Source organism: Haliotis rubra, unplaced genomic scaffold, assembly GCF_003918875.1.
Source record: "Haliotis rubra isolate DU_JTF1 unplaced genomic scaffold, ASM391887v1 Scf379, whole genome shotgun sequence".
Classification (NCBI taxonomy): Eukaryota; Metazoa; Mollusca; class Gastropoda; order Lepetellida; family Haliotidae; genus Haliotis; species Haliotis rubra.
In genome coordinates, this window is record NW_025767056.1 from 43,320 (window position 1) to 67,978 (window position 24,659).

General features: G+C 39.0%; 1 long non-coding RNA gene across 1 annotated transcript; it reads right to left on the bottom strand.

Annotated features, from left to right (window-relative positions):
• Positions 1-1,975: 1,975 nt before the first annotated feature.
• On the bottom strand, positions 1,976-21,724 carry LOC124286213. Its single transcript, XR_006900980.1, has 3 exons — positions 21,713-21,724; positions 5,751-5,756; positions 1,976-2,081 (listed from the first exon to the last, which is right to left on the bottom strand). It is a non-coding gene; the product is annotated as an uncharacterized LOC124286213 (long non-coding RNA).
• Between the last annotated feature and the right edge of the window lie 2,935 nt (positions 21,725-24,659).

Consider the following 24,659-nt stretch of genomic DNA (forward strand, 5'->3'; position numbering starts at 1 on the left):
TCGCAACGCTTGTAGGTGGCCGCGAGGATGCTCATATCAAGACATGAGACCGGGATATACTCCAAAAGAAGCGTCAACCTGAAAGAAAGACGGTTCAAGACGAATAAACGAATGGCTTATTGTGGCCACATTGATTTTTTTTTACTGGCGTGTAAATATTGTAGTAACATGTTTTAACTTGTCTAGTTTCTGTCTCATCTAGTGTTTGTTTCAAGTGATATTACCTGAGCAGTATACCAACAAGTAACGAATAGATTTGCCCCAGCACGTACTAGTAGACAATTTCACACATAAGACACTCGCATTGCTTTGTCTGACCCTTCCTTTCTCCTTGTAATGTAAGTCCACTTCCCACAGTTCACCGTTGTTTTATCAAGCAGCTGATCAGATCCTACCCTTCATACAAGTCGGTTCTATTGCAGATCATTTGCCCAGCAAATAGCTTTGCATTTCTTGGGGACCAAGTGGTTGAGGATTTCACTTCTAAGTCATGAAGGCATGCCCTTAATTCTTAACTGAATCTATTATCACAGCTATCTATTAACACAGCTTATTTCTTTATAATCATGTGTGTGAATGCAGTATGCGTGTAGGTTAAGATTGAGTGACTACCTATGAAAAGATTATTGTACATCCCCCATAATTGTATTGCCCATATGTTGCTAATGCAAGATCATTGTCAACCAGTTGTCGTTATCCTGTAACAAACTACTGACTCCTACATTGCTCATCGCCACACAGTGGTTGGTTGATTGATTTCTTGTTTAACGTCGCACTCAGCAATATTCAAGCAATATGGCGGTGGTCTGTAAATAATCGAGTCTGGATCAGACAATCCAGTGATCAATACAATGAACATTAATCTATACAATAGTGTCAACCAAGTCAGGGAGTCTGACCACACGATTGCCTTTTACGACAAGCATAGGTTACAGAAGACCAATTCTAACCCGGATCATCACGGGTACCACACAGTGGGACGTTAGGTACCTTAGGTGCATATGCTGGATATACCAACTACATTTGTTGAGGCAGTACGTTAAGTATATGTTGTAATTCGGACCAGTTAAAGGTTTTAGTATATCTGCAGCTACCTTCCCTTTATCTTTCATTAACGTACAATGTCATAAATACTGAGATAGCATGGTTTGTGATATTGATCTGTTTAAAAGGTATCGTTATACAATATTTGCAAAGTTTAAACTGACTACTTCTTTTATTGGCATTTAAGAAGTTTGGTAGCTGAAGAATGAGGACTTTTTTATGGATATACAACTTCTTTATTCTATATTGGCGACGTTTCGACATTCTAATGCCGTTCCTGACGTTGTATATCCATAACAACGACATTAGAATCTATGTCGAAACATCGCCTATATAGAATAAAGAAGTTGTATATCCATAACAACGACATTAGAATCTATGTCGAAACATCGCCTATATAGAATAAAGATGTTGTGTATCCATAAAAATAGTCCTCATTCTTGAAACTGACTAGTAAACTTGGTTTACATCAAATAAACAGAAGTAGCTGTCAGCTCTTGTAACTCGTTCTGTGTTTTTCTCAAACCTCTACTGCTTCACTATGAATATACAGACCAGTTTTAGACTAAACGACAAAAGAGAAGATGACTTGTAATAAACATGCATATTCTTAATGATTGATATTACAATTGCCAAGTAAAAATATTCCGTTGAATGTTGAAAATTGTTTTCCTGTCAGTTTTGAGTGAGTGAGGGGTGATTTAAAGTCACATCGACAGTATTTCAGCCATATTGAGACTATGAGTTGTATATCAAAAATAAACTCAGGCAATATAAATATCTGTCAGCGAAGTACAGTAAAATATCTAGATTATCACAGATAACTAGCATGTAACCATGCAACGATACTTCTACAGAACAATATAATATAAAAATGGGCTTCAGATCGCCAACAACTGAAGGTAGATCACCATACTAAGGACCATAGGGACTTACAGTACGTTGGCTACCTGCATGGACCCTAGCTGGATTTACACCATCCCTTCGGTCGCTGGCAATATTGAGGAATTGTAGCTAAAATTAAAATGACAAATATTCTGACAGTTTTGAAGTACATAAATTAACAGTTTCATCATGGACTAAAATAACATGGATTTGAAATGCAAATAAATTATAACGTTGTACAGCTAACAATGCATTGTTTGATCTTATTAAGAGTTGTGTAACAATAAAACGGTCTACGACATCTCGTTTACATTACCTTACAACATGAGCCAGTATTTCAGTTAACATCTTGAGTGTCATGTCTTTAGGACTTGCCTTGTCTGGAGCTGTGAGGAGAAAGAACACGATTCCCCTAAAGTGTACCATTCCACACATCATGGTTAAACTTCAGTGATTGATGGACAGGATATTTACGAGCTTTGCCCCATCCTGCAATATTAATGCGTTGCTGTTGGTACATGTCATTTGATAGTCGTGGGATCGTCTACCCCAAGATCGACACCTTTACGCAGCTCCAGGTTTATACGTCGTGTTAAAGCTGTTTATGGTAGGAACAAAATGGCTTCTAACATTCCTCACAAAGTGAATTTTGGTGAATGAGATTACTCAATATATGTATACAGTTTTGGTCGTCCTGTATAACCCGGTTTTACAATGTGTTGATTATCAATGCATTCTGTTACATGCAATCAACTACTTTTAATCTGTTACATGCAATCAACCGTGAGTGAGTGAGTTTACATTTACAGTCACATCGTCAGTATTTCTGCCATGTCGTGACTCGTGAAGATTAGAAAAACCCGTCGACGAAGGACAGTAAAACCAACTGGGATATCACAGAAACAAGAATTAAAACTAGCATCTGTCTCAAAAATTCGATATTCATCAGGACAATACAATATGAAAACGGGTAGGTAGATCACCATACCAGGGACCATGGGACTTAGAGTACTTTTGCTACTTGCATGGACCCTAGTTGGATTTGCACTATCCCTTTAGATGTCGGCGCTTATTCCAATTGTCTACTTTTGATTAGTGATAATCCAGTTATTCTACCTTCCATCGATGACAGGTTTCTTTTTACAAATATATTTAGTATTTGTATTGAAATTCTCTTCACCATATGACTAAGATATTGCCGATGTGACGTTAAATTTAAATTCTCAGTCAAAATAAAGCGCTCTACGTTGTATTTCATTTGGTTCTAACATATTTTCTTTTAGCTTAATGTGGCCCGCAAATCATTGACGTCCAAAGGACAAAACAGAAAGAAATCCTTTCATCAACAAGCGCATCTTTAATGCTACAATTGCAAACGAAACTATTCCCAACTTTTGAATGTAGTGAGTGAGTGAGTTTAGTTTTACGCCACACTCGTATATGGCGGCGGTCTGTAAATAATCGAGTCTGGACCAGACAATCCAGCAATCAACAGCATGAGCATCGGTCCTGAAAGTCTTGAAGTACTGTAACAGTTTCATCATAAGAGTGAGTGAGTGAGTTTAAATTTATAGTCACATCGGCAATATTTCAGCCATATTGTGACTTAAAAAGTTATAAATTAACAATAAACATAATTACGTTATAAAACACCTGTCAACGAAGGACAGTAAAATAATTAGATTATCACAGGAATAAATTTAAGACTAGTAATTAAATCTAAAATATATAACTATAAATGACAATACAATAAAAACAGGCTGTAGATTGCCCACAACTGAAGGTAGATCACCATACTAAGGACCATGGGGACTTACAGTACATTTGCTTCCTGCATGGCCCCTACATTTGCTTCCTGCATGGGCCCTAGCTGGATTTACATCAACCCTCAGCTGTTAGCAATTCAGATATATCTAGCCATACATTAAAATTATACATATTCTACGATTAAAAAATGGAAAGTTGAAATTTACTTTGAATGTTTTGGGACTTACGTACCCTCTCAGGAGGACAATATTTTTACAGTACTTTAACCCCCCTCGAGGATACAGCCACTAGCAATCTGAGTTACTAATTCAAACTTCCAATCTTAAAATATTTAGCTATTTACAAATCTAATTCTTTTAAAAATGCAATAATTAAATGAGAACTGATATTATTAAAAAGATCCTTCATAGTTCGTGATTTAAAATAGTTATCCCTTGTGATAGAATATTGAACATAGTCAAGCAAGACATGTTTGACTGTGATTCTTTCATCACAAGGGATGCAAAACGGAGGATCCTCACCTTTTAACAGGTATTCATGAGTATACCTTGTATGGCCAATGCGACATCGTTGCATGATGACCTCTTCAAATGTGGGCTGACACCCCAAGTAGGTGTAACCAATGTAGGGTTTTAGTTCATGTAATTTATTAATCCCTACTTGGGTGTCCCACTTCTTTTGCATCAGATCACGGATGTAAGTTCTAATGCTAGCTTATTAATCAGAGTATGGGATAAGAAGTGGTGTCACAGAATTGCTGAGTGCTGCCTTGGCGGAAATGCCAACGTGGCTGGGTAACCAACAAAAGACGATGTCGCATTGGGCAGTAGCAAGCTCATTATACAATTCAAAAATTTCTAATAAAAGTGGATGTTTACAAGAACGATTTTTAATAGCCTGAAGACACGAAGAGAATCGGAAAAGATTATGTATTGTTTATATTTACGGTGTTTATTAATATATTTAATAGCTGTTAATATGGCGTTAGCTTCTGCTGTGAAAATGGAGCTGTTATTTGGTAGTCGAGAAGATATTGTTCTGGATCCAATGACAGTGGCACATGCCACCGCGCCACCATCCTTGGACCCATCTGTAAATAAGGATTTGTATGTATTATATATATTTTTTAATTGACTATATTCTTGTTTATATTGTAATTCATTAGTTTCAGATTTCTTGAACTTTGTCAGAGTTCGGTCAACTTCAGACCTCACCAGTTGCCAAGGAGGAGAAGAAAGCAAACAGGAAGGAGATATATTTCCCAGCTCAATGCCGGCAGCAGAAATGAATGGTTTAATTCTTAGCCCAAGAGGGGGAACAAGAGAAGACTTTTTGTTGTTACAATATTATTTGTTGGGTTAATGTGAGTGAGTTTAGTTTTACGCCACACTCAGTAATATTCAAGCCATGTGGCGGCGATCTGTCAATAATCGAGTCTGGACCAGACAATCCAGTGATCAACATGATGAGCATCGTTCTACGCAGTTGTGATACGATTGTTGTGTTAAATCGTTTATTGTTTGCTAAATAGTCTTATAATGAGTGATCGAGTTGAGATTTCAGGTATTTTAGACTTATCGAGACAAATACTAGTTAAACTTAAAACCTTTGGATACAGAACTTTCTCCTACACTTCCCCTGTCTTGTGGAACTCTATCCCCTTTGACCTCAAACACTCTGAATCTCTGGACTCTTTTAAATCAAATCTCAAAACCTACCTCTTTGCTAAATATTATCCTCAATAGCCTTTATTGTTTATGTATTAAGCAACTATTCATTGTAGATTTCTTTCTTTGTATATATAATGTATTTATTTTAAGGTACTTATATAGCGCCAAGAGCATGCTTCTGAGCGTGGATATGTGCGCGTTATTAATATGCACTATTATTATTTATTATTATTAAACTTAAAAATACATAAGGTTAAATAATAAACACACCTGTCAACGAACGACAGCAATAGCAGCTAGAATATCAGATGTAAAACTAGTATGTAAATTTAACACTTATAACTATTGAAGACAATAGAATATACAAACAGGCTATTTAGACACCAACAACTGAAGGTAAATCACCATATTACCAGGGGGGACTTACAGTACTTTTGCTTCCTGCAAAGACCCCAGCTGGATTTACATACTCCTTCAAGATGTTAGCAATTGTCCACAAACCTAGCCAAACGTATATATTTACAAAACATATTACTTATCTTCTTTAAATAATCATATTCCTTTAAAATTAACATTAACCAAATAATAATCATAATGGTTATACAGTTATGGTTGTCCTGTATAAAGGTATGTAGATCTGACTTCACTTGGTATTAGCTACAACCTGCTCCCTAAGAAAAAAAAGGTTTTTCAAGTTATTCCCACAATATATATATTTTGTTAACTCCGATCTGAGCAATATTCCAGCTATATGGCGGTGGTCTACAATAAGAGAATTTGGACCAGACACTCCATTGAACGACATCATGACTATCCACCTACGCTATTGGGATACTATGGCATGCGTCAGCGAGTCTGACCATCGAATCCCGTTAGTCGCCTCTTTCAGCCGGAGATTACTGAAGACCAATTCTTACCCAGATCTACAATAGCAGTGCAATATCCAATGGCAGTACAAAGCAACAGTGGCTATAGCAGTGAGTGGGTTGCGTCACATCGGCATTATTTCAGCCATATCGTGACAACAAAAAGTCGTATAGCATAAATATGATCAATATTATTTTACCTTTTTTTTAAATAAAAAAGCTGTCATTGTGGGACAGTATAGCGACTAGACTACCACAGACTATAACTAAAAGTAGGCTGAGCTCATTTTAAAATCCTAAATTATCAGTCAACAACACTATAAAGTTGGGCTATAGATTGCCAGCAACCAAGGTCAGGCCACCTTACTGGGGACCGTGGGGACTGGTCTGCTTTCTTCACGGTTCCCCAGCAGGATTTACACCTAGGGCTGTAACGATGCATCGAACTATCGATAGATTGCAATTGAGTCTTCGATAGCAATTAATCGATGGTGGAAATGAAAAAATATCGATGCATCGATAGTACGTGTGGCTATCGGGCAGCGGAAACACTCTGATTTAGAGATAGCCGCCCCTGCTGCCTCTTGAACAACCTGACTGCTTACTTGATCTGGGTTTCAAGTTTCTTCTCGCGTATTAAAAGAGACTGAAACTATTTAAAAAAAAGTGGTATTTCAAAGGTCAACAAATCAAAACTGTAAATGTTTATAAATATCTTGGAACATTGTTCACACCGAAATTATCATGGGCAAAAACTCAGCTATGCCAAGCAGCACAAGCCACTAAAGCTCTATTTACACTCAACAGATTTCAGCAAACTTGTGGATATTTAGACTTAAAGGAACTGTTTAGAATATTTGATAGTATGATAACTCCTATATTATGCTATGGTGCGGAAATATGGGGATCTAACTATTGTAAAGTCATTGAACAGGTTCAACTCAAATTCTGTAGAAAATATCTGAGGCTGAACAAGAACACTAATAACAACATGGTCCTGGGTGAGTGTGGCAGAACCCCACTGCAGTATTACTACATGTGTAGAGCAGTCAGCTACTGGTGCAGGCTTATTCATATGGAGAGTACCAGACAACCACAGCAAGCATATCTCATGCTCAAGTCTTTGGATGATTGTGGGAAGATGACATGGGCTACTCACATCAGGGCTCTACTCTTTCAATATGGATTTGGCTTTGTGTGGATAAGCCAGGACATTGGGGATACAAAAGCTTTTATATATAGTTTTAAACAAAGATTACAAGACTGTCTGACTCAGAACTGGCACTTATCTCTTTCAGAATCTTCCAAATGCAATTATTACTCACAGTACAAGTCACTATTAAATGCTGAAAAATATCTGCTTTCACCTGAAATACCATTATATTATAAAATAGCCATTGCAAGATTTAGATGCAACAACTTCAGACTAGCCATAGAAACTGGGCGACACTCCAATACCCCCACGTGAAGAAAGACTGTGCACCTATTGCTATACTAATAATATATCTCTTATTGAGGATGAATATCATGTAATGATGGTCTGTGACAAGTACAGCCAAGAACGACAACTCTGCTTCCCTCATAACAGCTATCCACCGATACTCAACCACTTCATAAACCTGATGTCTACCGAAAACATAAAGACTATTAAACAAATCGGAAAATATCTCAGTAATGTCGTAAAGCTACACAATTAACACCGCATTATTAATATTTTTCAATGTAACTGTTATTGTGCATGCATAAATCTTTACCCAAACTCTTATGTATGTTGTATGGGCCTGAGGCCTTAAAAATTGAATAAATTCTGTCTGTCTGTCTGTCTGTCTGTCCGTTTTTATTTCATATAAACTATACATTCATTTGGGAAATGATTTCAAATGAGCCACTTCAAAGAGAATTAGTTTTGCAATAGTTGGTCGCAATAGACTGTGGCTATTGCAGTTGCTGTTTCCCCCTCAATAGTCACTCCTATTTACACCCTCAAGCTGCTGGCGATTGTACGCACATTTTGCCATCAATTAAAAGTATGGTCGGAATAACATTCTTTCAAAGAATGGTCTTACAGTACCCTTTTGGGGGAAACTAATCTTACAGTGCTTTCACCCCCGTCAAGGGCAAAGCCATAACCAAAAGCTTAAAGCAATAGTGTTTTCAGCAAAAGTCAGCAATCATGTTTACATAGCAACAGTAGTAAAGCTTCCACCGTTGCTGTTTGTTAACAAATTTGCTTTCTTAAACGTGATACAACTTTGTGAGAGTTTCTTGAAAACAATTTCACACATAATTTATTCATTTTGCTTTACAAAATTCAACTTCCATCGTGATACGAACAAACTGAGGAAATGTCAGAATTGAGGCTGGACAAAGAACAAATCAATATCCAGATCAATCACACCTTGACGTAGTGTCAGTAATTGATCGACTCTACGTTATACGGGGAAACACCCTGGAGATTTATTTCCAACAACCACATATGTCTTTTTAATGACGTGCCAGCTGTCATGTTTACTACAACACCTGTTTAACCCGTGAAGATCCGGGATAGAATTGATCTTCAGTAACCCATGCTTGTCGTAAGAGGTGACTAACGGGATCGGGTGGTCAGGCTCGCAGACTTGGTTGACACACGTCATAGTATCCTAATTTCGTAGATCGATGTTCATGCTGTTGATCATTGGATTGTCTGGTCCAGACTCGATTATTTACAGACCGCCGCCATATAGCTGGCACATCGTTGAGTGTGGCGTAAAACTAAACTCACTCTCTTAATCATCATACCAAGTTGGACGAATGCAACATTGCTCACCTGGAAATACGCATTTCAAGCCAATAGATCGTAAAAATTGAAGCAGTACATTGAGAGCTAGGGTCCTCGGAAAATCACTGATTCCATGGCACCTGTCAGCGCGCTAACTGCCTGTCGTCTCGTAATTAGTTTACCAACATAAAGATATTATTCATTGCTGTCGGGCTTGATCCCATTCGTCACCACTCGTCCCTTTCCGTAACCTCCAAGAAGACCCGTCCCCTTCTCTATGAATGTTATGGGCGAAAATTCGTCATATCGACAATATTTCAGCCATATAGCGAAGGGCCGATGATTGAAATCGCTTCGAGAGGCGTGTTCAGTGACAGTACCGCGAGTGCTCAGAGCTGAGCATACATGTTATACCGTCTTTGTAATCACTGCGCAACCCACGCTGACCCGGCAGTGACACTATATAGGACCAGGTTTCCTCCGTCCACCAGTAATTCATTTCCAGACATGGGTAGCTGAGATATATAGCGCTCACATACATGAGTTACATAGCGCTCAGACCACCTCCGTGGTGTAGTGGTTAGAGCGTCCGCCCGGAGAGCGGAAGGTCGCGGGTTCGATCCCCGACCGCGTCATACCAAAAGACGTTAAAATATGGTACTTGTTGGTCCCTGCCTGGCGCTCGGCATTAATGGGTACAACAAGGACTGGTCGGCTCGGAGTCAGTATAATGTGTGTGAGTGGGGTATTCATGCTTCACTGCGGCATGGTATCTCAGTGGGCTAGCACTATAAAACCAGCTTCAGTCTGGGCTAGTACAAGCAGCCGCACATACACATACACACGCATACACGTCGTCATATGAGCGAAATATTCTCAAGCACGACGTTAAACCCAGTTTCACCTCACCTCACCTTACATAGCGCTCACGTGTATTACTATTTTAGGGGAGGAAATCCTCGACGCGTCAAACAGCACGTGATTCAAAATGGCATCGCTAACATGCGAGAGGGCGACTGAGATGCTTGATGGCTTGCAAATATTAACCTCTGGATATTTTGCTAACGAACATAGGGCGCAGATGTAGGTATAAATTCAAAGAAGTCATTCAAATACATGTACATTTCTCGTCCGCGATAATCGTAACGGGTGCGCGAAAGTGCGACAAAGGATTTCCAACATTGCGGCCTACAGAGGGGGTTTCATAACGTTTCTGTATGTCAGCGCTATGTACCTTAGCTAAGACATGCGTTTCTAATAGAAGCAAGTCGGTAATAGACGGAGGTTTGGTCAGCGTGATGCTCTTGAGTTCAGTTTCATCACCCAGCGCACCCACCACAAATCATCTCACGTCCGTCTCACTAAATTTCTTAATTTACTCATGCTTTTGTTCTTAATGTTGGAATGAATAGAGTTGTTTTTGCTGGAAGTAGTGATGCTCATGCGCCAATACGAAATCCTTCCAGAGGGGTGAGTGAGTTCCAGGCTCGGTGACTTGGGTGTCACATGTCATCGTATCCCATTTGCGTAGATCGATGCTCATGCTATTGATCACTGGATTGTCTGGTCAAGAGTCGATTATTACAAAACATTACAGACCGACGCCATATAGGTAGAATATTGCTATTCTAAACTCACTCACCTGGTTGACCACATATCGCCATATTATTCCGCGAAACAGCGAGTCATAATGACCTTGTATTCCAACCATGTTTTATTGGTACCCTTGAGTTACCTCCCCTGTTCGGCCAATCAGGTCGCAGGTTATATTTCAGGCACTGTAGGCAAAGACCAAGGTCGGTCGTCAATGTCGAAGGGGATACGAGCCATTCGTGACAATCTTCTTATTCTGGTTTGTGAAACAAACGAATTACATCATAGGCATTAATTTAATCTGTTAAGAAGTAAATATCGTCGCAGTCCTGTCAAAACCTCGTAAGTTGGCATTTTGCCAAAATTGACTTTAGATGACAAATACATTCATCTAGTAAGAATGCATTTTCTGTCAAATTCACTTAACAATCCTCCAATAGAATTCCAAGATACAACCATTTTTCAAAAGTACCTATCTTATTGGTGCCCAAAAATGACATCTAAAACCTCGTAAGTTTTAGCGGTACCATTTTCTGAACATGAGTTTAGATGCTTTACATTACAACTGTGGTATGGTGCTCGAAATACCACCTAGGTTATGACATTCATTAAATGCTGTGAAATAAACATTTTAAAAGAAGTTTTGACACATAACTGAAGAATCTGGATAACTGACCATGTATGTTTTTTCACATATTTAGCACCACAAGGGAATAACCTTTAATCCTTGATACTAGTGTTGCATCTATTACCGAAACTGCTATCTCATTATTGTAGAAGTTCCTGAAAATCAACTATTTCTGGAACCCAACATTCTGTCAGTGACAGATGTTAGTCATAAGTAGGACATGAAACTACAGCCATGAGCCGACTAGCACTTGTAGATGATTGTCGCAATAAAAACACTGCGTTCTCCAGGCCTAAAAAGATCAATGACATATGTGTGGGTCATAAAGCAGGCAATATATCTGATGAAGTTTTTCAACTCATATGAAGCACAAGAAAGAAGCCAGAACTGAAGAGGAATTTGACAAACAGACAGCGATCAAAGGTGAAGTTCTCACTACGATTCTACAAGATGTGTTGGCTGTACCATGACTAAATGGCAGTGCATTGCAACTCTGGCCAACGCATTATTGAGCCTAGCATCTGAGAAGCAGGTGACTATCCCCCAGAAGTACATTGAGAAGATCACACTCAAATGGAGTGCGGCACAGATCTACCTGTAACCCACCTGATTACATTGATTTTATTTACAATTCCAGTGATAGCAAGCCGCATGAAGTCTAATGTCTAATGTATGACTTCGTCAAAGACTCCTCTATTTATTTCACTTATACTTCTGTCAGACCTGGTGAGGTAAGTGTCATGTACAAAATCAATGACGACCCCCCCCAGTACACGTGTACAAAACTTATGACAAACACACACACACACACACACACACACACACACCCAACAAAATGGTTGACACCTCCTTAAGGTCATCATCACCCCCAAGGTGCATGTCTCCGAACATGGGTTGTGCCCAATAGTTTGCTAAGAGTTAAGTAATCAGAGTTGATACAGAACATGTGTTAGAATTCCTTCCATTCTTCAGGTTTAAGTAACAGAGTCTTGTTAACAATGTTTGCTAATTTGTTTGACAGTATGATCGGTACAGGTAAATGAGATGGATGTTTTGAATGAATAGGTCCCACTACAATTAATCATAGTACAGCAGCCATGAATAAGTAGTCCCTTAAGTATTTTCTTGCACTGATGGAACATGTCATGCAAATGGGCCTTGGACCATAAAATGATCTTTTTCTTGTTTAAATGTTGTATTTGATAACGTAATAATAGTTCTTGCTCGTTGAACAGACACCAGACCGTTATTTGAATACATTTAAATGAAATTACCTGTTTTTCATTGTTTTCACTTTGGTATCAAAATATCCTATTTACAAATAGACTTGATGTAAAACCTTTTCATCCAGCCCTAACCTTTTGGAATGAAGATGCCAAACATGTTTGGTTTCACTGCAAATACTGATTCAAATTGATGGTAAAAAATGCAATGTGTTAAGTTTGCACATGAAAGAATGAAACAGTTTTTTTCGACTATCTCAAAACTTTATAATAGTCAGATACGAGGTTTTGACAGGACTGCGACCATATAATACATACAAGTCCTTATTTACAGATGGATCCAAAGGTCATTGGATAAAACAATATCTTCTAGAATACTGGATAACAGCTCTAGTTTCAAAGCTGAAACACACGCCATATTGACAGTCGGCAAGATGAGCTGAAACGAAACGGTCGGCATGTTGAGGTGAAGTGTGAGGTGAGAGTAGTCGTTACTCATTGTATTTCCTTTATTTAACGTCGCAGGCACAACTAAGGTATTTCGGCGACGGGTGTAGATGAGGTGAGGTGAAAACCATCTCTACTATTTTTAAAGGGTCATTGTGTATTGTCATCCTCGATAACATCCAGGCTGTACGTTCCGATAAATCTCTAGTATACTGGATGCATCTTTTGCTCAGCCCGATAATTTTAGTACTTCCCTTTGCTGGCTTTTTATCCAATCAAGTGTCTACACTGGGAAGTTGAGCGTACAAATCACAAGTCGTCTATCATAACTCACTTTCGTTTCTTTTATCTAACCGATTAATCGTGGCAACACAGTTGTTGCAGAGGTACTCTGAAAGAGGTAGAAGGTGGTCTTGCATATATTTGTTGCAGGTTTAAGACCTGTCGATTTGTATGTGTGTGTTTTTCCCTAAATCTGAGTAGTACAGTGATCAAACCTATCTTTGTTGACACTGCAAGCTCGGTTGTAAGGGCTGATGGTATGAGTAAGTGAGTACGGTATTACGCCGCTTTTAGCAATAGTACAGTAATAGCACTGTGATCAAACCTATCTTTGTTGACACTGCAAGCTCGGCTGTAAGGGCTGATGGTATGAGTAAGTGAGTAGGTTTTACGCCACTTTTAGCAATAGTAGAGTAATATCACTAAGGGAGATGCCAGAAATAGGCTTCGCACGTTGTACCCATGTGGAAAATCCGGTAAAGTCAGATTATGACGCACTACTCTCATGATTGTAATTTATTGATACGTTTATAGTGATTCGGTAGTGCTGAACGTTATAGTTTCAGAGTTTTGAGATATATTATTGGTTTCTTTTTCTAGTTTCCACCATCAGGTTGTCTTGATAATCCACGGGTATAAGGGAAAGTACAGGGTCACACTAGGTATGAGTACTATGCAGTAGCCCTGATGATGTCAGAAATGACCTCTACGTTTGTTTAAATTTTTTTTTTTTAAAACGATAACATTTTAACAACGACCTTGGAGTGTGTATTAAATCTTTAACATGCGTGTTCCGCCTCAATGACGCATATCTATGTCGAAATACTAATAAAATCGACTTAAGACAGTAAAGGCATGGGGACCAAAGTAGCATATTCCAGAACACCAATGCTCTGTAGGATTTATGCCCAGAGTGGCCCTTCCCACAGTGGTCTCTGAGTTTTCACGCCTTGTTAATGGCCCTTCCCACAGTGGCCCCTGAGTTTTCACGCTTTGTTAACAACCCTTCCCAGAGTGGCCCCTGAGTTTTCACGCCTTGTTAACGACCCTTCCCACAGTGGCCCCTGAGTTTTCACGCCTTGTTAACGACCCTTCCCACAGTGGCCCCTGAGTTTTCACGCCTTGTTAACGACACTTCCCACAGTGGCCTCTGAGTTTTCACGCCTTGTTAACGACCCTTCCCACAGTGGCCTCTTAGTTTTCACACCTTGTTAACGACCTCTTCCCACAGGGCCCCTGAGTTTTCACGCCTTGTTAACGACCCTTCCCACAGGGGCCTCTTAGTTTTCACTGTTTGTTAATCTACCTTCCCACAGGGTCCCTGAGTTTTCACGCCTTGTTAACCGATTAATTTCCCACAGTGGCCTCTGAGTTTTCACGCCTTGTTAATCGATCCTTCCCACAGGCCCATGAGTTTTCGAGACTTGTTAACGACACTTCCCACAGTGGCCCCTGAGTTTTCACGCCTTGTTAACGACACTTCCCACAGTGGCCTCTTGAGTTTTCACGCCTTGTTAACGACACTTCCCACAGTGACCCATGAGTTTTCACGCCTTGTTAACGACCCTTCCCACAGTGGCCCCTAAGTTTTCACGCCCTGTTAACGACCCTTCCCACAGTGGTCTCTGAGTTTTCACGCCTTTTTAACGACCCTTCCCACAGGGGCCCCTGAGTTTTCACGCCTTGTTAACGACCCTTCCCACAGGGGCCCCTGAGTTTTAACGCCTTGTTAACGACCCTTCCCACAGGGGCCCCTGAGTTTTCACGCCTTGTTAACGACCCTTCCCACAGTGGCCTCTTAGTTTTCACGCCTTGTTAACGACCCTTCCCAGAGTGGCCCCTGAACACCTAAGTGTTCCCACACTGGCCTCTCTTAATCCAATCAGCTTAGAGGGACCTCTTCCAAAGACAACTATTTTAGTTTTATAGAGATTAACTTTCAACTTCCAATGTGGAAAGCATTTAGGGACAGTTGTAGATCATTTGGGGTATCACTTACTAGGACAGCATCGTCTCCATATAAGAGGAGTATGAATCTTATCATGCTTGTTATACTATTTTCATCTACTTGTAAGTTGATTCCTGTGTAAACTTTACTATAAAGAAACAATTCCACATCATTTATAACAAGAGAGAACAATAAAGGGGAGAGGATTTCGTTTTAGGTTCTTTATGGCAGAGGCAATTTCATCAGTTGTAATGGTATCGTTGAGAATATTTGAATCAAATGTATCGCACATCATATATTCAAGTCCAAGCTGGTAAATCTAATTGTTCACTCCTGTAACACGTTGACGTTTAGGTCAGCAGTCACATTCTTACTCCCAGTAGCAGATTAACTCTTTGTTTAGACAAAGTTCACCCACGTTCACACCTTCTAACAGCATCAGCAGCTACCTTCTACTCACAGTAGCAGATTATTACTACTGTCTTCTAGTCCCATTAGCAGATTAACTCTTTAGGTCAACGTTCACCCACGTTCACACCTTCTAACAGCATCAGCAGCTACCTTCTACTCACAGTGGTAGCAGATTACTACTACTGTCTTCTAGTCCCAGTAGCAGATTAATCTCTTTTGTTTTGACAACTAATAAGTTGTCCCACACTGGCCCCCCACGTTCACACCTTCTTAACGTTGTCCCGGAGTGCATGCCTGAATTTAGCTATTGTTACGTGTAATAGACAGGGGGCCACTCAGCATACACCCTCTATATATTGATCTAGACTTCATCTCCAGGCTTCGTCAAGCTGGCAATCAGCGTTTTGTAGCTCGACTGTGAGAAGAGTGAGTGAGTTAACATTAAAGTGACATCGGCAGTATTTCAGCCATATTGTGACTAAATCCAGTTATAGATTTATGACAACCTAAGGTAAATTATAAGACTTGTCAACGAAGGACAGCAAAAACAGCTAGTAATGGTCATGATATAAATGTAAAACTAGTAACTTAATCTAAAGTATTTTAACTATATATGATAAGACAAATCATTGAAGGTAGACCACACTAGGGACCATGGAGAAGTATAGTACTTGACTGTGAGAAGAGAACAAAGGTTCTTTCTTCAATCTGCCTTTTTAAAACGTGCACTGGGCATGCTTTTATTGTGCACAGGGACAATTGAATCATGCTCGTGCAGGATATTTTCACGCCTTCCCAAAACAAACAAACAAGAAAAATGATATTTCCCCATGATTCTCAGTCACATTTTAAACATTTATGATCAGGACAGTTATGGTCTGATTGGACAATTCAAAAATAAAATCAACCACAAAGTGCATATACCCGGAAGACGTGAATGTTTGCTTTTTAGCTTTGTTCGATACGAAATATATAAGAAAACGAAAACGAAATGTAAAAGCTTAGATGGCAATGTTTGTTTAACTCGTGAGGAATTATAAGGTCGATTCCAACGAAAAGTGTACACAGCATGTTTGGGCCCATAACAATTTACCATTACTATCTTCACTTATTTCGGGGTGCCCGTCACATCGGCACAAGTGAGACGATTCGGGCCATATATAACATGACTATTTTTAATTTAAAAAAGCTGATGGGACACAAAAACAGGTCATTTTTAAATGGCTACATAACTGAGCGTTCAATAAAAATGTTCTATTCAGGGATGCACTGCAGTTCGTGGTTTAGACTTTATTATAGTGATATAATGAATTCTTGTTGATTGAAATGTCAGAAAACGAGTTGATCTCGGTGATAAAAGTAAAAGTTTGCATGATATCACGCGATCAAGGGTTGATTCGTTGGTAACATGTGTATTCGTTGGCAACATTCCGTATTTGTAGGTAACATCAGTCAGTGTGTTTGAAGTTGTAAGTCTTGTTCAGGGCTGTCACTGATGCACTTGCGAACATAGGATAATTGAGACTGTAGTAGAATTTAGTTGCATGGGTTTAGTAATTAGATTTGTCAAAGGTATGTCTTATTCGTAGGTAGCTCGTTTTGTAGTTGAAACTTCCTGTAAATGTCTATCTAATAGCAATTGTCATTGCAAAATAAGGGTAATTAATGCAGAGTTATAGTTCAGTAAGACGCATAATGTATTGATTGTTTTAGTGACATGTTTATCTGTACATAATGGTATATGGTATACGGTAATAGTTCAAGCGTTTTAAACATTTGTGATGTGCTTTCTTTGAATACAAATGTCAGTTGAAACATTTGGCAAAAATAATTTTAGGTGTATTGATTTTAGTTCAATTCTCTTTACTTCTCATGTACGTAGACTCACTAGTGTAAATATAGCCACTTACTTCAGGCGACTGTTTACACATGAACTGATGTATTGTAAAACAAATTTGTAACGTTGAAAAGATTAATTTTCAAATATAAGAAAGCTGTTGGGTATTAGTAAATGATAAACATGTGTACTATTTATATTTATGTGACAATTTTGTACAATGATAAAATTTGCAATTCATCGGTCCGTTTCTGACTCAAACGGACTGTAGGAGTTGATGAACTGCGTGCCAATACCAGGCTACTCAATGGCACCATCACTGTCCTGGAGGACACAGACTCAGTATCCCGCCTACTTGGTGATTGACAACAGTGATGTAAGGGTCTACCCTCATTACCCCTACACTCTTAATTCACTTACACTTTTTGGGGTCTAAAAGTGTAACGGCCATGGGGGTCTTAAATAAACACCGTAGATGATGTCCACCCTCTCATGTAGAATGGACTCTTTCAATCTGTATGTAAAACAAACAATATATTATACCTGATGCGTTTATTGCTGGACAAAAGGATTATACAAATCGCATCTGTTAAAAGGTATTTCTTGTCATTTATATTGTATATATTTTTCTCATAACAATATCCATGAAAATGTACATAAATATTAAAATGGATTGTAACATCAATTGATAATGTAATAGCTTAAGAATGAAAAGTTGATAAAAAATACAAAATTTAAAAAGTCATAACTAAAATGATAGCAAAAAGCTTAGCAATAATAATGCTAAAACATAAAACGTTAAAATGCTAAAATGCCTAAATTCCAAGTTTCACCAAATGTTCAACAGCATCTAAAAAGTCCATTTACTTTCTGTGTTTCTTACGAATGCCATGTCGAAATGTGCTTTGAAATGCAATATACATATGAAAAAGACTACATTCTAATATGAGTAAGCAAGCTAAAAGCTGGCAGTCATTTGATTGTTTAAATAGACAACACATAACACCTTCACAAAATCAACTGTGTTACTCAGAAATCAAACTTCATGCTCATTGTCTCTATCAAGCCCCAAGTTTCTACAGAAATGAGTGAGTCCACATGTGAGTAGGTTAGAACCAAAGCAAAATGTAGGGGTACTGAGAAAACATGCATTGATTAAGTATAGGTGAACTTGGGTGTAGGTGAAATGATAGTGTTTAGGTAATGGGTGTTAACCGATGTAACGGAGTCATGTTTACGCTGGAATAACAATGACATGTCCACTGAATATATGGGTGATAAGGTCAACGGTCGCATAGAGTCTGGACAAACATCTTGTTTTGATACACAGACAATAACAACAGGGCTGAACCAGGCGTTACACATCTCATGATGATGATCATGTGATATACTGGAACTCCTGCCAGTGGAGACAAAGTGTTTACCACGAGAACAATAGGAAGAGGCGGAAATACTCGGTCAAGTGGGTCGTGACCGTTGCTCTAGAAATCAGGTATAAATGCACCATGTATTCAATGGCAAGGAGACTTGGTTTCGGCGACTCACCACGAGTCATACAATGCCTCAATTCTAGTTATCTAGACTTGTTTTAAGTCTGATATTGTTCCCACTGTAAATATATGCCTTATGAGGTATTGCTGTATATCCATGCCCATTAAACCTTCATCTTTAAATTCACCTGAATCCTTGTTGCAGTTTGAGCTCATGATCTTCCAGATCGGGTTACTGCTACAAGTGGAGTTAACATAGTGAACATGAACGATGTGACATTAATAATGATCTGTCATGACAGTGTGTTATCATGATAAATGTTAAGCAGATGTGTTCCATCTATATGACATGTAAGTAAAAATGAATGAAGATTTGAACTTTGTTGTTTCTATGATTCACCCAACCCAGGAGGTTAGGGCAGTAGTTTTGGCGGACTGTGTTGTTTCATAAGTGCTAATACGTAAAGGCTTTTGATTTCGTTTGATATCTGAAATAATATACCTGAGTCAAAAAGAAACTTCACAAAATGTAATTTTGAAAAATAATGAATAATTTTTTTCTGAAGATACATCTATGTATCCGAAATTGGATTCCTATCTTTCGACTCTAGAAAAACGTTAGCAAAACCCCCTCAAACCCATCCATTCGTCGTGCAAATTATGTTAGTGCCAAATCAGGTTTTGTACGTGCACTCGATCACGTGATCTTCGCATCGAAGTTTTCTTCATATGCACGTGTTTGCACCACAGTTCTAACGGTACTTGAAATGCCACGATTGTCAAATGTGCAACATGAATGTGCCGTTTGCATGTTGCAAGCGGGAAGATCAGTTATTGACATCGCAAGAGCAATGGGATGCAGCCGTTGTTCTGTGTATGACTTGCGAGGTCGTCTACAACAAACTGGCACCACTTCTGATCGCCCAAGGTAGGGTCGTCCAAGTGTGACGTCACGAGCAGAAGACCGTCCTAGGTCACAGATTTCTGCCGGCTACACGAACCAGGGCTGAGATGTTTAGAGGTCGACTGTCCCTCACAGACCATTCTGAAATCGGTTGCGCTGGCTGCCAATCTCCATTCTCGACGTCCATATCGTGGGCCAATATTGACGCCGTTTCATCAACGTCGGAAAACGTTTGTTGTGGGCCCAACGTCACTCCGATGGACCCAGAGAGACTGGAATCGAGTTGTCTTTTAGCGATGAATCCAGGTTTACCCTCAGATTCGCGGACGGCAGGCATACATTCTTGGAGACGACGTCATGAACAGTATGCCCAAAGTTGTGTACAGGAAGTTGACAGATTCGGGGCGGAAGTTGCATGGTGTGGGGTGCTTTCTGTGGGAACAACTGTTCCCGACTTCTGGTCATCCGTGGAAACCTCACAGCTGCTGCTTACCGCGACCAGGTGCTCACCCCTGAAATCGTTCCTTTCATGGCGGCTCATGGCCCAGGTCTACAGTTCCAGCATGATGATGCTCGGCCACATACCGCGATGGTGACACGGAATTTCCTTCAAAACGCTGGAATCAACGTCATGGACTGGCCATCCAGGTCCCCTGACCTTAATCCAATAGATCCAGCTGTTGGCTCAGCACTTTGACAGGCCCTTGACTGCTAAAGGGTATGTGGAATGGCTTACTGTGAAGAAACAGATTGTGAGGATGCTCAGTTTTGAAGAAAATCTTCACTTTGTGCAGGTATGGGAAAGGGTTTTGACAACTAATGATCTGAAAGGTGAAAACAAGGACATCTTAGCCCTGGTTCGAATAATCCTTTCACTGCCTGTGAACTCGGCAATATGTGAAAGAGGGTTTTCCCTCATGAAGAGAGTGAAATCTGACTGGCGAGGTTCATTGAGGAGTGACACTCTGACAGATCTGCTTTCTGTATCAGTGAATGGTCCAGCCACACATGATTACAACCCAGATGCTGCCATTGCACTATGGCTCACGAAGAAGAACAGGAGGATTGCTGCAGCTGGAAAGAGAACACAGACAGAGCAGGCATGGAGCAGTGATGAATCTGAGTAACGACAAGTGGGTAAACTTCGGAATAAAACATCTAAATGATTCGATAGCATATTTCTTTCATGACATGTTGCAATAAAAGCAGTGCAACTGGAATTTGGCTGGTGCAACTAGGTTTTTATCTTAGGGTGCACCTGGTGCAAGTAGGTTAACATCTCTTAAATTGAGCCCTGCAGTATATAACAAAACTATATTCCAACGAGCCAAACCCTGCATATAACTGTGTCCTCTATCCCCTGTATGAGGATCTGTATAAGTCTTCTTTTGTTCCGCCTCTTGGTAATAGAGTGAAACCTTTCCTTTCTGCTGCTGGCATTGTGCTGTAAAATATAGCTCTTTCCCGCCTTCTTTCTTCTCCTCCTTGGCAATAATAATTGGTGAGGCCACGAGTTGACCTAACACTAACAGCATTTAAAAAATCAAAAACTAATGAATTACAATATAAATGAGAATTTAGTCAATTAAAAAGTAAATACAATACATATAAATCCTTATTCACAGATGGATCCAAGGATGGTGGTGCAGTGGCTTGTGCCACTGTCATTGGGTTCAAAAGACCCAATGACAGTTCAATTTTCACAGCAGAAGCAAACGCAATTCTAACAGCTCTTAAATATATAAATACACGCACTAAATATAAACAATATATCATATTTTCAGATTCTCTTTCTTGCCCTCAGGCTATAAAAATCTTTCGTGTAAACATCCACTTTTAATCGAAATAATTGAGTTATATAATGATCTTGCCACTGGCCAATACGACATAGTCCTTTGTTGGTTACCAAGCCACGTAATCTATACCTTGCTTTAGTCACAATATGGCCAGTGTGACTTAAAATCTTTACTCACTCACTCACCAATCACAAATCTACTGTAATAAGGAGTCATGTGTATATTTTCTCTATTTGTTTCTCATGCATGACTTGAGTGAGTGAGTGAGTTATTATTTAACGTCACATCGGCAATATTTCAGCCATATCGTGACGAGAACATTTGACAGGGTAATAGAATATATATAGTTATTATAAAAACCTGCCGACGAAGGACAGTAAAAATAATAGATAATCACAGATATGAATATAAAACTAGCGAACAAAGCTAAAATATTCCAATTAAAGAAGACAATACAATGTAAAAATGGGCTATAGATCGCAAACAACTGAAGGTAGATCACCATACTCAAGGCCCAAGGGGGCTTACATTACTTTTGCTACCTGCATGGACCCTAGCTGGATTTATAACCTCATCCCTTCAGCCATTGGCGTTTATACTGATATTTAGCCATACATTAAAATGACATTAAAATACTACGATTAAAAAACCTGGTAGACTGAAATTTACTTGAAATGTTTTGGGACTTACGTATCCTCTCAGGAGGACAATAATTTTACGCCACGTCAACCCTTTGAGGGCACAGCCACTAACAATCTAAGTTAACAATCTAAACTACCAATCATTAAAATACATCTACTTTCCTACAGACATTATTAATCAAAATCAGTGATCAAATCAATTTCTTTAAAACCAAGAATTAAATGAACATGAACAGGCGTTAAAAAGATCCCTTAACAGTTTTAACATTGTAATTATTTATCCCTTTATGATGGAGATTTGACACAGTCAAGCAGGAGATGCTTGACTGTGACTTTCATCACAAGGGATACAAAACGGAGGATCTTCACCTTCAACAAGTAGTTGTGAGTATACCTTAGGTATGGCCAATGCGACATCGTCGCATAATGACCTCTTCAAATCTGGACTGACAACCCAAGTGAGTGTAACCAATATAAGGTTTTATTTCATGTAGTTTATTAATACCTACTTGAGTGTCCCATTCTCTTCTGCATCAGATCACGGATGTAAGATCTAATGCAAGCTTTGTAATCAGAGTATGGGAGCAGAAGTGGTGTCACAGATTTGTTGAGAGCTGCCTTAGCAGCAATATCATCGTTATCGTGTTCCCAGAAATGCCAACATGGCTGGGTAACCAACAAAAGACGCCCGATTGGCCAGTAGCAAGCTCATTATACACCTAATAATTTCTAATAAAAGTGGATGTTTGCAAGAAATATTTTTATAGCCTGAAGACACGAAAGAGAATCTGAAAAGATGATATATTTTTTATATTTACGGTGTTTATTAATATATTTAAGAGCTGTTAGTATTGCGTTTGCTTCTGCTGTGAAAAATTGAACTGTCATTGGGTAGTCTGAAGATATTATTTTGGGATCCAATGACAGTGGCACAAGCAAATCAACTACCACCATCCTTGGATCCATCTGTATATAAGGGATTTATATGTATTATATTTATTTCTTAATTGAATTTAAATTCTGTTTATACCTGTAAATCATTAGTTTCAGATTTTTTAAATGTGGTTAATGTTAAGTCAACGTCTGGCCCTCACCAATTGCCAAGGAGGAGAAGAAAGAAGACGAGAAGGAGATATATTCTCCAGCCCAATGCCGGCAGCAGAAAGGAATGGTTGAATTCCCAGCCCAAGAGGCGAAACAAGAGAAGGTTTTTGTTGCATAAATCCTCATAGAGGATTAAAGACGCAGTTAAATGCAGGATTAGACCTGCTGAATACAGTTTTGTTACATATACCTGTAAAGATAGTTTGATTACCACGTTGCAAGGATGGCTCACTCATCAGCCTCAACACATAGAGACTATCAATAGGAGAGATTCTAAAAGACCCAAGACAAAGTCTAAGGCCTTTGATGGTGGACAGAATCAAGTAGTTTAAGGTTGTTTTGTAATTCCACCATAAAACGATGGAAGCATAATCAAGTTTTGAACGCACTAAAGCGATCGATATAGATGTAGGAGGGTAGCTTTGATCCTCCCCTTCACTTAGAATTGGAAACGACTTCAACAAGTCAAGTGCCTTCAGGCATTTAGTTTTAAGTGCTTTAATATGTGGTAGAAACGTTAAGTGTGAGTCAAAAAATAACACCCAAGAACTTGGCCTCTTTCATAACTTTGATGGTGTGCCATTTAGAAATAGTTCCGGTCCTTATGCGGTTTGTATTTACGGCAGAAATGTATACAATTAGTTTCGGATTTAGAAAATTTAAAGCCATTTTCGAGACACCATTTATCTATCTTGTTTAAACACAACTGCAGTTGCCGTTCAATAGTATGCATATTTTTACCGCTTGACAAGAAATATTAAATCATCCACAATGATCCATCTATTGAATCATTTAAAACTTGATAAACTGTTTATCTTAATGTTAAACAGTGTGACAGACAAAATACTGCCTTGAGGGACACCCCTCAATCCTGATTATAATGGTCAAACAGGGTTGAGCCCACTGGACTGAAATTGTCTATCATTTAAAAACTTGATATAAATTGAGGCAAACGGCCCCGTATCCAAAATCATGTAAATCTCTCTCAAAATACCATATTTCCACGTAGTATCGTATGCTTTTTCTAGATCGAAAAGATCGACACTGCATGTTGTTTATTAATTATGGCATTTTAACAAAGATTCCAAACGCACTAAATGATCAACAATTGTACTTCTGTTTTTACGGAAACCACATTGTATATCAGTTAATAGGTTATTGGTTTCCGGCAGCACCAAACTAATCGATTATTGATCATGCGTATGCCAGTGTGACTTAAAATCTTTACTCACTCACTCACCAATCTGGAAATCTACTGTAATAAGGAGTCATGTGTATATTTTCTCTATTTGTTTCTCATGCATGACTTGAGTGAGTGAGTGAGTTATTATTTAACGTCACATCGGCAATATTTCAGCCATA